Raw genomic sequence first — 13,222 nt, 5'->3', positions numbered from 1 at the left:
GGTTTTCGATTTAATGTGGTCCTAACATCCTAGTATACCAGTGGGAAGTGTCAGGCACCATGGGTGTGGAAAATCTTGCTCAAAGTCAGGCCACTCTGAATAGAAAAGACATTGCCACTAAAACAACCGTTTTTCTTCCTTCTTTTTTCACTTGCTGAGGTGTGAGCATGGACACATTGTGAGCTTCTAACTATAACATTCTAACACTCACACTGTCTAAGCTTTGACTAAACATGAAACCCCATATCATCTTTAAAACATAACACATCAAAAATTTCATTCAAAAATACAAAAATATCAGATACAGTAGAACCTCAAAAAAGCTCATAAACCGTTAAAAACTCTTTCTTCAGTTTGCTATTCATAACACATGATTTGTGATGTCTCTACATTTCTGTCTTTCCCTTCAAATCTTGCGAGTGTGTTCTGCTGTTATCCCTCTAGCATGCTGCTTCTGTTGGTAATCCTAAACCCTATGTGGCCTAAAGCCCAGGCTTTTGGTTTTAAAGCTGACAGCCACCTCTGTTGTCATGAAGCCGTTGGTGATACAACTTTGAACTTTTTGAATTTGAACTGGAGCAGTTTGCTCACCAGGAGTGGGCCAAGATTCTGATTTATTATTACTTTTGTCAGTTTCAAGCTATTTCCATGACCATTGTGGGTGCCAACAATTTTGTCCACGTGTTTATGGCATTAGTTGTGAATCTCTCGAGCTGCTCATGTTACAGCCCTGTGAAGCATGAATGCTGCGTTGTCTTAGCCTCATGTTCACACAATCTGCAGGAGTTTGAAATTAAAACATCTTAAGGGGATGAAGTCTCCTATTACTCTGATCTGCATATATTGAGTTTTAACAATTCAATTTCCTCTCATCGTCTTACAAAATATAACAGTATACAGGTTGGGGTGAGTGGAAAGAGGAGAGAAAGAAGAACAGCCAGCAACTAAAAACAACAACAAGCACATACTGTAGATGTGTAAAAGACATCTGTGACACCAATATAGTTTAAGCAGAACCTCAACCCTATTATTGAACCAATTTTTTTCTGTCACAGTTGTTATTCCTCTGTAACTATTGTGCTATGTTTATGAGTCTAAATGTCAGGACTTGGCTGCTGAGCGCTGTAGCTGCTGTTGATGTAAAGATTTGACCTAATATGAAAGAGAAGCCGAAGCTCTAAAGTGTTGAGAAGTTTTAAATGTTGACAGCAGTTTGTGCTCTGTCACTGGTCTTGTAATAATTTTTTGCTTTTCTGTTTTAAGTTGGGGCTGAATGTCATTAATATTAATTCTTTAAATATTACATATTACGTTAAAATAATTCGGAAAAAAGTGATGCTGTTTTTAAAGGACGAAAACAGGCTCACTTTGTGATTTATTTTTGGAAGCTTTGTTAAAATTAAGTAAACAGTGCTTACAACAACAAGCCCTTCAGATTGGAATGCCTGGCACATGGGGAGAAATACAGGTCTTGAAGTTGTAATTTTGAGCACACCCACCAGCATTAGGATGCGTAGTGTTTCATGGTAGAATTGATTTTCAGTCAACACAGTATGCCCTCCTCATAGCTGGGCTTTGTGAATCACCAGGTGTAGTGAATTAGAAGCGGGTGCTCTATGCAGTACCGTTAAAAATTAGTTTGGCATTGTTATTCTGTTTGGACATTTCTCCTGAAGATGCTATGTGAGAGAAAGACCCACAGTAAACTGTGGCATTATGCTCACCTTAAAGTTGTCTTTACCACCAGGGACTTTGCCAGCTTCAGTTGTTGTTATTTTTCTTTTTTCCAACAAGTCACTCTCACTTCCTGCTTACTCTACTAAATGAATTAAGGAATGAAAAATGAAAAAGAAAAATAAACTGTGCAGTTTTTCTGTGCTTTTGTGTTAAAGTATTACTCCAGAGAAACTGCAGGAATGTATAGAACCTTATTTTCCCTCATCAGGGCAGGGCTTGGCGGGTTCCATGAATGTGAAATATGCAGACAGTAAACATTTCCTTAACTAGTTAAGTAAAGCTTTTGTTGTGGAACATGGCCACAGTCTCAAGAGTATGCTGCAAACCCTTCCACTGCATCCTTTCCTTTTTCTGAATATTACTTAAATCGTAAATGAACTCATGCTGGGCGATCCTAGTTTATTTTTCTGGAGCTGGCAATGATTCTGTGGGATAGCACTTGAGGAAAGTGGTATTTATCTAATGTGCAGTAGTACTTCAGTTGTCTGAAGGATCGTTTGTCTGTAACTGCACCAACATGCTACTGCCATTCTCTTGGAGAGAGAGAGACAATGCAGCGTCTACCCCAGAAGCATACTGCAAGCACCACATAGACTCACCTTGTATCATAGAGTGTGTTCATTTGAGCAAAGAAGGTGTTTTCTTTACAAAAAGTACAGAGGGAAACCCACAGAAACAAATGGGATGAAAGAAAACTACTGTTTAAAACAATAATAGTGTCATCATGTCTTTCTATTTTTATTTGTTTGACTATAAAAACATGGTAATCCCCAGAGTATAGGTGTAGTAGTAGTAGCAGCATTGAAAACTAGATTGTTTGAGCTGTGTTAATTTGATATGTCTTTATTTTCTGTAGAAATACTTTGGTTCACTTCTTTCCGTGGAGTATTTTAGATGTGTATACCTGAAAAAGTGTAAAAATGTCCTTTAGGTCATAGACAGCTACAGTGATTAAAATAGAAGCATGTTGGTTGGGTGACATGTGCACTACAAAACCACAGCTGAAGCTTTTTTGGTGTCGACATGGCATAAGGTGCAACTCCAGAATGACTCTTTTGTAATTTACTTGAAATTACAGATGATCATTGTGTGAACTTTCATGTCAATATATTGATACGTGTTCATTAGTAGGACACATTTTCTGGTCACAGCAGTCATAGCAGTGCAGCGCAACGGCACAGCTTGAAGCTGCTGCATCACAGTAGAGTTATTAGTAATAACCACAGTATACAATCAATTAATAGGTTTTTTACATAAAATAACAAAGCTCACCTCTGGTTTATGATAGCTGGGATGTTTTGGAGGCTCTAAGAAAGAAACTGCTGTCACTGTGAGGGCTCAAACTGTTTATGTATGATTTACTAAGTCTTCATGAAGTGCCACAATTTACTATTGTTCTACAATATAGAATAAGGACAACAAAAGACCAGACATGCTATACCCTGCTTCTTTCTTCCGTTCCTGGGAAATTTTGGCCACATTTAACTTTAAGACTGTATGAGAGCCACTGGAAGCTCTACCTCTTAGGGCCTTATTGCGGAAATACCAGGGTTATCTCCTGTGAAAGAGTCAAAGATAACACTCACCACCACCAAGCTGTCTGTCAGAATTGTCTCAACTCTCAGGTATTTCATGCTGGACGATTGTGTCTTTGTGTAGCAGCAGCAGCTCTTGACACACTTTCTGTATGTACATTTAACTCTTTCTCCATGTGTTTTTTTCCTCCGATAAGAAAGCAAGTAAGAATTTTTTGGTTGAAGGGATACTTCTGTGAGGCTTTGTGTAAATCTCCTAGTAGAGCGAGATAAAAACACAGTCATATTTGGATGATAATGAAACCGTTTTTTCTGCATGCTGCTATGGCCATTCCTTTCTTCATATAGAAACTAATCTACACAGCAAAGTTCAAAGATGCAGTACTTCCTTTGTCTCTTACTGACAAATGCAGTGGTTAATAAAAATAATTTGAAGCTATTGAGGAACTGGCTCATTCCCAGCCCCAGCTCCCGCCAATACTTAATCTCTGTCTCTACTTGACTCAAACATGCCATGTCTATGCTCTGTCCTCTCTGTCTTTTACCAATCATGGGATTGGTGGTTTGATTCCTGGCTACTCCTGTCACATGCTGAAGTGTCCTTGAGCAAAATACTGAACCCAAAGTTTCCCCCGGGGAGTCAGATCAGCTGCATAGCCAATCTGCCATTTGCGTGCTTGTGTGTGCGAATGGGTGAATGAGACACATTGTAAAAGCACTTTGAGTACCAGTTAGGTAGAAAAGCGCTACATAAGTGAATACCATTTGACCATCCCTTTATTCTAGTGCTATTCATTTAGCAGCCGTTTAGTGTTGTGTTCACATTGCCTCTCTTTGGACAGCAGAGAATAAGGTGTGCTTCCTGTCACTTTCTTCTCACAGATACAATAACATCTATTGCCTTATTTTGGAAAAATTATGTCTACATGGACTACATGTTCAGTACTTTGGCAGTCTAAAGGTGGAGATGCACCACTGCTACTCACACTTAGATTCAAAAGGATTTAAAGGTTTACTTGAGCAAATTTCAGCCTAATCTGAAATAAAACTGCTTGTGATCAATCAATTTATACTTCAAATACAAATGGGCTGTTGAGATATGGATCAATTTACCTGTCAACTTTTCCATTGTATCATTGACTTCGATGGTGTAATTAGGGTCTTTTTTCATCCTTCCACAACTGAATTTGTTCCTTTTCTTATCATCTATCTTGTATAGGACTGCTGCAGTGCAGACTGCAAAGAGGGATTGTGACAGAAATGCCATTAAAATATTTAAAGATCCCTTCCAACCACAGGAGAAGTGAAAACTGTCAAATGCAAATAAATCTAAAATGTAAGATAGATAACTCGAGGCTTTACTGCTTTGTTCTACCTCTGTTTGCCTCTTGAGGCTTGAGCTGAAACACATAGCTTTGAAAAGAGATGCTTTGGTGCAGTCAAGAAGCCTGATGTGGCCTTTTTAAGTTTGTTGACTGTTTTAATGCTTGTTGAATTCAGTTAATCATGTGCAAAATAAACAAATAGCCCAGGGGTTTAAGTAATCATCTCCATCTCTGTCTCAATTGATTACATATTTACATCAAACACAAACATAGTCATGACATGCATTCTGGCTATACTGTACTGTATGTAACAATCCCGATGAGGTGGTCATATTGTTTAACAGTATGTGCTTTTAGCCAGGAGATTCCATATATTTTTTGGGCAAGTTAATACTTGCAGAATTCTTAGCGAGGTGATCAGAGAACAAAAGGTTTGGTCGAGGGCTCCAGGGCAAAATTCCAGCATGTCTGTGGAAGGCCAGAGTTCTGAAGGGAGCAGAGCCCACCTCCAAAGGCTCACATATTATCTAAACAACTAAAAGGAGTTGTCTGTAATAACTTTTGAAAACAAGAAAGGCTACAGCAGGATGTGTAGAAAAATTGTAATAAAAGACTTCAATATCTGATATATACAACAAAAGACAGAAGAAATATATAGAATATATTTGAATTAATTAAATGAGACTTTATAATGCTTGCTCTACAGCAGGCAATCTCTCTCTTTAATTTGCTGTGTTTCTTGTATGTCAAATATCATATATTTTTCATTCAAATTAAATGAATTTTTGTGACATTGTTTATTGTCCATTGAAAATCCATATGTTCCATTTAGAAAATCAGTAAAGGTAATATGTTTGCCACACTGGATTTGTGAGTTAATAACTTTAAGGAATCCATTGTAGTGATAACACTATTCCATTTGAATTCCACAAAACAGCTAATTTCCACATTAATCAGTTACTGATAATGTGATATTGTTTTCTTATGGGATATGTCCTAATTTATTTGCTGTCTTACATATGTGTGCGTGTGTGTGTGTGTGTGTGATTGTTAGCCAGTGTTAGTTTTTTCTTAGCTGGTTTGCTAATATTAGCATGACAGCATTACACTACTTAGTAGGTACACTTCAATCAAATCGATACAGTAACTCTGCCATGTATGGAATTCTACTTTTTTAAGGGTATAATGTCTCAGTTTTTAAGTTGAAAGGGTCAGAAACATTTTACACTGTTTATTATTGAGGTCATAGTGGGTGATGGATTCATAAACAATTTCCTCTGGGTGGAGTCGTACTGGAGTGCATTATATCAAGATGTGTTTCCAATAATTTGGCCACCCTGTTTACATAAGTGAGAAGACCTATTTATTTCCTCTTATTCTGCTGTTGGCACTGTATAAATTGCTGCTAACACCCTGAATATATTTTTCTTTCCCATGAACACAGCTGTGTCTTTCCTTTGTGTCATTGACAGACTGTCGAAACCTGAAAATCACACACTGCTACATTCCTGCTGTACAGACACTGTCAATTTAGTCGTACCGTGGAACAACAATTTAATACAGCTCATAGTGCCACTTACTACCCTGAGAATTTATTTTGGCCACTGACATATCCTCCAACGACACCATTATGTTTGAATACATCATTACACCTAATTTATTCTTCTTATGCTGCCTGTAAGCTCAGAATAAGAAATGTGACTACATAGTTCAAATCATACTTCTTAAAGAAGTCAGAGTAGAGGAGAAGTCAAATTACTGATCTGCTGCATGTTCTGTATACTGTGTAGTGTATGTGGAGTCACAGTTACCAGGTTACTTAAATGCATGTGAATGTATTTCCTGATTTTTGTGCTTCCTACAAGAGCATCAAACCCCTTTTAGGAAGTGTTTTCTAAAAGTTTCCTTTTGATATCTATATAGCTCTAAGTTAAGCTTAAGCTAGGCCTAATTTTCAAGGGAAGTGGATTCCTAGGTTGGATGTGTTGTTTTGAGATAACCATCCACAGACATCGTCATGATAAAGCACCCATTCACAGTTCTGTGTAGCGTCTCCTTCTCCCATATCAGCCAAGCTTTAACCCTCTTTCTGCTGCTAATGGAGTTTTTTTTAACCTTTTGCTGGAGAGCATCACTTGACAGGCGGTGCCCACTAATTTCCAAGGCTGATAAACAAGTAGAATCTTCCTGTGTTTCTAGTAATGGACTTCTGCTGAGGTAGGCACTTATGCAATTCACTCATCTAGCAATTGTTCGCCTTGTGCATGCATGCGAACAGGCATAACGACACAGCATTTGCTGAAGGTCAACATTTCTTCCTCACTCTTAATTGCTGCACTCGTCCCTCAGTCTGTCTCCTGAGTTCAGAAAACAAATGCAGTGCACATTGTTTTTGGCAAATTGGCTACTGAGTAAATAATAAAAAAGGCATTTAGGTTTATTTTTTTAACAACAAGAGGGACCAATGTTTGTGTCCATTCCTGCTGATGGGCTCTGCAGACACACTGGTGCCTCCAGCCTGTTGAAGAAGCACTGTGTATTATCCCATATAGAATGAATTAACCTCAATTCTCAAGGGTACTTGTCTTTCCATCACCATCTTCTTCTACAGGATACCACATAAAGGGGTACACAGAGACCAAGCTGCAGCTAATCAGGAAGTTTATATGAAGAGTGTGTGTTTCACTTTGGGAGCCGACCAGCAATAACATTTAGTCCCCTGAGAGAGGCAGAAGGAGCAGCAGAGGTTCTCGACACAGCATGAGGCTAGGATGCAGTTCTTTGTTCTTTCAGATAATAAAAAATAATAATAAAAAAAATTATTTATAGAGCAGTTTTCTAAACGTGTTACAAAGGGCTTCACATAAGAGACAAAAAACACAGGTAGCCCAACAAGACCAACTTGAGCAAGCACGGGTGCAGGAAACAATAAACAATAATACAAATAAAACTTACAACAACTACAACATCAGTCATCAGTCTTTCCAAAGGAAAAGAAACCAATTCCTAAGGAAAGACATTTATTAAATAGAAAGTTGTCCTAAATGAGGAGTAAAGTTTAGAAAAGGCTTGTCAGTAGAGATATTATTAAGGAAAGATTTAAAAGATGTTATTGAGTCAGCTGATCTTATTGCTGATCAGCTTGGTTATATATTTGGGGGAAACGCCATGCAGGGCTTTAAAAGTCAATAATAAAATCTTTAAATGTATCCTAAAACATACTGGCAGGCAGTGCAAGGAAGCTAAGACAGGAGTGATGTGTTTATATTTTCTTTTTCTAGTTAATAGTCTTGCAGCTGAGTTCTGAACAATCTGGAGCAGATTAATAGATTTAAGGCTGAGACAGGTAAACAGACTGTTACAATAGTCAAGGCGTGAGGAAATAAATGCATGTAAGATCACATCTGTGATTTGCACTGAGTTATGTGTATCTTTGTTTTGTAATTTGGGCATTTGCTAACTTTATTTAAGAGACTGTAGTGAAGTTAGAGACTGGAAACAAAGAAGAGAAGGGGAATGAAATGTAGAAAATGTCCCCAGCAAGGTTTCAAACCCAGGACACTGCTGTTATGCGGCATATGGTGTAGCCATTCATTTACCACCCTACCCTGAATCAGTTGGTTTCAAAATGCAAAAAACACATTTCATGTGACATTAGAAGAGTGAACTGTGAAAAATGAAAACCACAGTAGTGTCAACACCAACAGAATCATTTCCACTATCAGCAGTTGACTAGAGTTTGGCTAGAACTAGCCCACACTGTTCAACGAAGGATTAAACACACTGGTAGAAGTATGATAAATAAAATGTAACCTGGGACAGTAAGGAGGCTTTTACCATTTATTCAATGTCTAATTCTTCCCAGGTAGCATGGGTAAAGTAGCCTTTATGAAAAGGTTTCCAAAGCAATTCTATCCCACCGCTCATCCCCTGGGCTCCCTCCCACCACATCCGCCATAGGCGGATCAGAGACAGTTGGAAGAGTTTGACCTCCTTGACCTTTCCCATCCAGTTGGCCTTATGGTTGGAGGGGGAGAGGCAAAGCAAGATATTCTTTCACAGTGGCAGTATCGTAGCCCATGAGGTTTATCTGAGGTGCAATTATTGCTAGTTGAAAACTTTACACAAAGCAAGATAAAGACAAAAAAGGTGTTGTCCTCTCAACATTTTATCTTCCATCCGTGTGCCTATGTGTATACACTATAATACTGTATATATTTGCATATAGCCAGTCTCTCCTCTTTACCCACACATAACCTACACAACAGCCAGTGAATTGAAGGGCTGCTTTTCACTTTCACTTTTAAAATAGCTTTTTTCCAGGCTTTGGGAATATGGGAACAGCAGGAGAAAGACACAATTTCCTGCTCAAAGAGAGCTGAAGCTAAAGAACTGTGAACATAGGAGCATATGCAGTGGAAAAGTACAGTAGAAAATGAGGCATGAATGTATGTAATGTTTCACAGGACATCAAAAAATTATTTTATCGTGTCATGCTATGTAGCCATGGTAAAGACAGTTTCTACACAGCACATTTCACAACAATTAAATAAGATTACTAAGAATATTCCCAGTAATCAATATCTTCAGTTAGACTCCTTTCAGAATTTAGTTTTAAAGTCTCCTTGACCAAGCTAACCCATGGGTTGTTTACTTTGGGGGCAGTTGCTGTTGTTGTGATAATGACAGCAATCTCAAACAGTAGCCAAAAACACCTTGAGAAAATTCATGGCTTCCAGGGCTGTTGTCCCTTTGCTTGCAATGATGATTTATGGCAGAGGAGGTCCAACTGTGACATTCTGGATCATGTTCATCTGCGGTGAACTGGCGATCTCACACCATTCTTGTGCCAATTTGACTCCTTTATTTCTTAAGCACAGATAATGATGGCTTGCTATGTGATAGTTAGGGTTTAAAATAGTAGTTGTGGCATATAGTATTGACAACTTTACAATTACTCTTTAAAGGTCAAAGTTGAATAAAAGGAACAAAAGCTAGATCTGAAACTGAAGGACTTTGTTTCATTAAAAAGACCTCACGCATCGTATCCCAGAGAGAGAAATTGAAGTGTGTATGTGATGTCCTGATATGTGTACCAAGATAGTATTATCTAGTTAGGCCTAGGGGTGTGCAAATTCAGCACTATGTGTGTGAGTGCAGTGAGTCAGGTCTACTTTTCAGTAACAAAGGCAAAAGCAAACACACAGAGCGCTGCCTTATCATTTCTTTCTCTCCACCTTGTCTGTCCAGATGCCTTTGAAGCTCATACCAAAGAAAAGCCTTTTTGTCTTATGCAGGACTTTTGCAGGTACTGAAGCATGTGTGTAGTGCATGCAAGAGCAGAGGATTATGAACTGCCAATCAATTTGCTCCCCAATGTGAAGTTCTCAAGCAGCAAGGCTAAGGATTAGGGCTCAATAAAACCTGTTATTCAGGCTTTAAAATATAGTTTGAAACATACGGGAGAGATGAAAAAGAAAGGTGGGCTGAAGCAGGAAAGAGGTTAAGAGGCAGCAGGGTAATGATAGGACTCTGCTGTAACACCTGCAGTGTTGGGAGAATTATTCACAGTAGCTGCAGGCAGTGAGCTGCTCTGCAACAACTTAATGCTCTGTCGAGAAGAAGCGTATGCATCTGCAAAAGAAACTGTGTCTGTTCGTGATTGATGTTTGAGCCGAAACGTCTGGGGAAGCATTTCTTTTTGTTGTTGGAAAGTTAACAAAATGTTTGTTCCACATATGTATTGTTTTACCATATTTACTCATCATCTGTCATCTTCAGGTTTATTGTGTGTAAATATTATTAGCCACAACATTAATACCACCAGCTGGCTTTAGCAACACTGATGTCATAATCATAATTATAATCACAGCCTCATCTAACAGCAAAAAAGTAAACAAGGTTACTTGACGGAAACATTCCACTGAATCAAATGCAGTTCTGTGGCTTTATCACTGAACTGTAACTGAGTCACTGGTGGTTTTCATTGGAAGCACTAAGGCTCAGATTTCAGTTATTGATCCCTGCTCAGGTTGCATGCTTTACGTGTATGGTTGGACAAATGGACTGATGTTATGAGATGTATATAGTGTGGGTGTGTGCTTCTACAGGTTTGTGTCTTAGAAAAATAACATATTTTGCCATCAGTCAGGATTAGGGCACCTAAGAAAAACAGATCCATTTTACAACAGGAAACAACGTGTTTATTCCAGAAGTGTTTATCCATAATCTTTGGATGCTGATTTGCACTACATGCTTGTCTGAATATAATAAATATATTCATATGCAAATTTAGGTTTTAATGTCTTGTGGGAATAAATTTGCATGGAGTAGCACCACAGTTGTGAGCAGTTTGAAAGGTTAATTTGGGGTCAAACCTTAAATTTCTATACATTTTGAGAAATAAAAAATATTTGCTTGTGTTTGTATAAGTGTCCTCATTCTATTCATAGAGCATAATATGAAGTTCTCACTACCCTAAAAGCCAGTGATTGTTCCCTCCCTGTAGACTAGCCATTGCAGTACCTTTTCTCCCCTGGACTTTGTTTTCCCACAAGCAGTCCTCCAAGGGCCTGATTGCAATGTGGACTTAACTGGCTCATGGGACAAATGCATAGTAGAGTAGTAGGGCTCTGCTGACGGTAGGTGCTCCCCATGTCTCTATTATTAGGGGGTTTTACCAGTAACTATACAATGGTCAGTCTGTGATGACACAGTCTCTGTTTGGTGTAGTAGCTCTTTGATCTGCCTTTTGTTCCAGTCTTGTCTCATTTTAGCTGGTTTCTGGGCTTGTTTTTATCATTTCCTGGTGTGAGTAGTGATACAGGACTGTCCCACTACACCCACTTTCCAGTCTGCACTAATCACTTTAGAACTGTATTTGTAGCCAATGTTTTGGCTGTTTCCCCTCCACTATTTTAATCTGTGCTCTTCAGTGTGTGAAAAATGTCCAGCAGAGTGTAAATGCATTAATTTGTTTGAGACTGGTGAAGTACTCTTAGAAAAGTCAATACAAGTTTCTTAGGTGTTATATATTAGACATATTCATGCACTGTTTGCTTCTGTTAATACTAAATGACAGATGTGGTCAGCACACCTTAAACAGAATTCACAGATCACCTAACTTCGACAACCCAGCAGAACTGTCTGAGCCAGAGGAATCCACTGGGACTTGCCGGCCCGTTTAGACCTCAATGACACCAGTCACTGGCCTTCTGTTTCAAATCCAAATGGCAACAAGAACACATGCTGACTGTTGGCAGATCTTTTCTTCACACTGCATATCATAAAATCTATACACTGTCTTGTGAAAAGGAATCTTGTGGGTTTCTTGTTGCAGATGTGAATAAAGCAAAGGTAATCAAAGTGCATTTTAACGCTGCCTGTGTGTTCTTCTGTTCAGAGGATGAACATACTTAGTATTCTGCTGTCAGCACTGATAGAAAAAATAACCAATTTGCATTTTTTCTCCAGTTTTTGCAGGTGAGCATTCCTAAATCATTACGCAGTGTCCATATTTAGATCCTGTGCGGGAATGCAGAGGGGTAGGGGTTAACAAACCTAACTGAAGCCAGCCTGCAGCTGTTAAAATTCAGCATCTGCCACACCCTTCTACTTTTAAAACATTATTTTATTAGAAGTGATGGAGCGAAGGTCTCACCTCCACCTTTGCTGCTGTAGCTCTGTTGTTCTACATGTAAGAGATGTACATGTCGTCACGCTAGAGCAAATTTTCAACCTCATTTTAAAAAGTATCTTCAGCTGTAGAGGATTTAATGGACTTAAACCAGTGAAAAACGGTTGTGTTCAAACTGCTGTCACACACGCATTGTAATAAAAGCTGTGATTAGCCTAACTGGGTATTAAAGCAGCTTGTAGTGACTAGTGCAGGTTTCATGATTTTGTAACGCCGACTCAGACAGTTCAGTTCAAAGGAACAGTCCACCATAAAAGTTAAAGACTTTTTCCCCATACACTAATACAGCATGTGAAACTCTTTCTCCTTACAGTAGAGTCTAAATACAAAAAGTGTGATTTGTCATTTTACCTTTAGTATATATTTTGTTTTTATGAGAGAACCAAAATACTTTTAAGTATGAATTAATTAAATATAAAGTATAAACAGTTATGAAGTAACTGTGGGGGCTATTTGTGTCCCCAAGGAGACTTGGATATTTAGACACCTAACTGAGCTAATACCACATTGTATAAAAATGTATATTTAGTATTATTTTTGTATTTTGTATTATATTTTAATTATAAACATGTAAAATCAATTATTTTCGCATACTAAAATGCCAAATGGACTTAAAGGCTACATTTTACTATATCACTTTACTGAAGGCTCTGTCATGCTCTGCTGAGATGGCCTTTGCATCGGTTATACACTGATTTCCCATGAAAAGGTTTTCCTGTATTGGTGAGCTACAAAAGAAAATGCTGTGCAACGTGAAACAAACCAGCCTTTTGCCAATAAAAGGTCCATCTGTCAGCCAATCAACATTGACCTTTAGGTACTGACTGTCGTGTAAGGTGTTACAGCAAATGAGGGGTGGTAATGTGAGACTATGCAAGCAGTATACATTGACACTTTAGTGCAGACCTGCAACTAAATATATTCACTTT

At 38.4% G+C, this 13,222-nt stretch overlaps 1 protein-coding gene and 1 non-coding gene across 3 annotated transcripts in view; both read left to right on the top strand.

Moving 5' to 3' along the window:
• The window catches only part of alcama (activated leukocyte cell adhesion molecule a), a 42,230-nt gene that overhangs the window by 6,862 nt on the left and 22,146 nt on the right, over nt 1–13,222 (top strand). The gene's annotated exons all lie outside the window — the stretch shown is intronic.
• Nucleotides 8,648–8,783, top strand: LOC113171175. Its single transcript, XR_003299678.1, has one exon. It is a non-coding gene; the product is annotated as a U4 spliceosomal RNA (small nuclear RNA).

This window comes from Anabas testudineus, chromosome 14, assembly GCF_900324465.2.
Source record: "Anabas testudineus chromosome 14, fAnaTes1.2, whole genome shotgun sequence".
Lineage (NCBI taxonomy): Eukaryota > Metazoa > Chordata > Actinopteri > Anabantiformes > Anabantidae > Anabas > Anabas testudineus.
The sequence above is the reverse complement of the archived record's forward strand: the minus strand, read 5'-3'. Positions and strand labels throughout refer to the sequence as shown.